The sequence below is a fragment of the Dipteris shenzhenensis genome, chromosome 15, assembly GCF_047967505.1.
Source record: "Dipteris shenzhenensis isolate YYH24624 ecotype China chromosome 15, Dip_SZ_1.0, whole genome shotgun sequence".
Lineage (NCBI taxonomy): Eukaryota > Viridiplantae > Streptophyta > Polypodiopsida > Gleicheniales > Dipteridaceae > Dipteris > Dipteris shenzhenensis.
The window spans coordinates 2476290-2479488 of record NC_141610.1 but is presented as its reverse complement, the minus strand read 5'-3'; the positions used below and the strand labels follow the sequence as shown (position 1 = coordinate 2479488).

Genomic DNA, 3199 nt, shown 5'->3' with positions numbered 1-3199 from the left:
CATGCCAAAAACCCATGCAAAACCCCATGAGATTTCTCCATTCAAACTACCATGTATCTATTAAACTTACCAAGGATCCTAGCTATCCAAACAATCTCCACCTAGTGCTTTCCAGATGACAAGATTTCTCTCAAGCATAGGCTCAAAAGATTCTACCAACATGGGGGTTCAGGAGGGAAGGATGAGTAGGTGTGGATGATGAGTTGAAAATAATGACCTCCATTCGAACCACCATGTATCGATATATTAAACCTACCAAAGATCCTAACTGTCCAAACAATCTCCACCTAGTGCTTTCCAATTGAGAAGGTTTCTCTCAAGCATAGCAACAAAACATGGGGGGTTGGGAGGGAGGCCATGGGCAGATGAATAGGTATGGATGACGAGTTCAAAAAAAATGAATAGGGTGTTTTAATATGCCTTCTATTTTGAATATACTTTTCCATGTTTGTAAAAAAGTGAAAGAAATCTGTGTGACTAAACATCTTGAATTGTGATACACATACAATAACCGTTGCTTATTGACATTTAGGTAATATGCACAAATTTTGTCTATCCGCTTTTTAATTTGAATTGAAGGATTTTTTAAGACTCTAATAGACTCTAACACACATGATGTCCTTAAAGGCGACACCCAAGGAAGGACATGTTCTCCCGGATTATGACTCTACGGGGAAGGAAGCATGTTGCCTCTTTGCCCACACTATGTGCAAATATATTTACTTGCCCATCCTTGCAAAATGTCGAAAACTTTGTCCTCTTTCTTTTTCCAACATATGATTGCTCAATTTAAATTCATCTACTTTTGTGCCTTGACGTGCTTCAATAGGCGTAGGCTACCATTTACTTGCTATCACCTACTTGCTTCATAGCCATGTTTTTTCTCCTAGAGTTTAACTATTATAGAAAAGTCACAATTTTCTTCTTCCTTTACTTTAGTCCCTAGTTAAGTTTCAAGGATCTATTAAGTTCCAGCTTCACCTAATCACTCCTTGAGTCTTTTGAATTAATTAATTACTTGATCCCCCCCCCTCCCCTTTCAATTAAACACATTAACCTAATCTTACAACCCCACGTCTACGCCTCTCCCTCCCCTCCCGCGTCTCTCAGCTTCTTCTTCAATTCCTGTGCATCTCCCCCACCGTCTACGCCTCTCCATCCCTCACCTCCTCTCATCTTCTTCCTATCGCCATTCCCTGTCTCCACTCCAACCTCCCTCTCCCTCTCCCTCATTTTCCTCTTGCTCCCCGAGAGGCTTTCACAACCACCCTTCTCCTCTCTTCAGCCTGGGCTGCTCTTTATAGTAGCTAGCAGAACTTTCTGGAGATCAAAAGCTTCTCAAAGAAGCTCATACCCTTCTCTTGAATCTTTTGGGAATTCGTGCTGCAGAATAAGGCTTTGATTAGGTTAATTGAACTCGCGCTGCGGAATCGGGCTTTGGTTAAGTCAGTTTTTTACACTCCTCTTGGCTACACAGATTAACTTATTGCCCAGTTTTCAATATGGGAGCGCGCACCTATTAACTAAGAATCAATGGGCTCTACGTTTTATGAATTTGCAAGACAAAAGCTTCGGGAGCCAAACTTCTTGTGCTTGAAAAGATTCCGGTCTATCTCTCAGAATTCCTTCTCACTTTCTACTCTTGTCATGTGCGCGGTCTCGCGTAGTCTTGATGTACGTAGGCATTTTTAACACTCCTCCTACAGTTAGTTGTCCATTGAGTTCTTACGATATTTCTGCGCCGCGTCGTGAAGGTTCGCAAATTTCATAAAGCCTAGCAGCAGCCTGCAGCCGCCTGCCTAGCTTGTTTCCGACGATGCAAGGTGGAGCTATGAACGGAATAGCAACGCCATGCGGCCCTCATCCGCTCCCCGCTCAGTTTCCCTATGCACATTCTACCGCTCCACCAAGGGATGAAGTTCATGAAGCTCTGGACAAAAAAACGACAAGCTAGGTTTATGAGGCCCGCTTCGACCTAAAGGCGTACATGTACTCAAAGGCCATGGCCGTGAATGCAGCCTTGGAGAAAGCTGTTCCTTCTCGCTACCGACAAAAACTTCACGATTCTATGAGGTACACCCTTTTAGGAGAAGGAAAGAGGGTGCGACCGGTCCCTTGCATAGCTGCCTGCGAACTCGTCGGCGCTGAAGAGGAAGCTGTAATCCCGTCAGCATGCGCTATAGAGATGACTCACACGATGTCCCTCATCCACGATGACCTGCCTTGCATGGACAACGATGCTCTGCTGAGGGGCAAAGCCAGTAGCCACAAGGTCTTTGGAGAAGATATAGCGTTACTCGCAGCCGGCGCGCTCCTTAGTGCAGCTTTCGAGCACATTGTGGTAGCAACCCCGAAGAATGTGGCTCCGGATCGGTTGCTAAGGGTGGTTGGGGAGCTGGGAAAAACACTAGGAACTCAAGGTATGGCAGCCGGCCAGGTTGTAGACCTTGACACCGGGGGAGATGCTTCTGTAGGCTTAGAAACGGTGGAGTATATTCACGTACACAAGACTGCGAGTCTCCTCGAGTGCTCTGCGGTGTGTGGCGCTCTACTGGGAGGAGCTACAGAAAAAGAGATTAAAAGAGTGAGGGCCTATGCTCGCTGCTTGGTGCTGTTGTTCCAGGTAGTGGATGATATTCTGGATGTGACTAGATCGTCGCATGAGCTAGGAAAGACTGCAGGTAAGGATCTCAAGTGCAGCCTACAAAGCTACGTATCCAAAGCTCATGGGCCTGGAAAAAGCCAGGACATTCACATCCGAATTGCACCGCAGAGCAAGGCAGGAGCTCTCTACCTCCGACCCCCACAAGGCCGCTCCTCTGCTAGCTCTTGCAGATTACGTGACTACTAGGGAACGGTAGTGAGGGCAGAAGAACTCTTCGCTGCATGCAGGAGAGCTTCATATTTAATTTATTTAGAAATTAGCTGAATGTAGCTTCTAATTCGTGACAGAGTATGTATGACAGGGCCATGCAGAGCTCCGATACACGCTCCTCTTTGATCGGATTTTTGCTACGTTTTCCTCCAGCACTCGCTTTTTTTTTTCTGATTTCTTTTTCAGTACCAGCTACCAGGCCATCTCGTATGACTCTTTCACACCTTGTAATAGTTATAGCTCATGGATTGCCATGGGTCGTACATTTGTTACCCATATTGCCTTTACGAGAGATCGGCACAGAAGATAAGTTACGAAAACCGC

At 45.8% G+C, this 3199-nt stretch overlaps 1 pseudogene; it reads left to right on the top strand.

The window, feature by feature from the left end:
- The first annotated feature begins 1972 nt into the window (after nt 1-1972).
- On the top strand, nt 1973-2861 carry LOC147893207 (geranylgeranyl pyrophosphate synthase, chloroplastic-like; annotated as a pseudogene).
- Nucleotides 2862-3199: the final 338 nt, after the last annotated feature.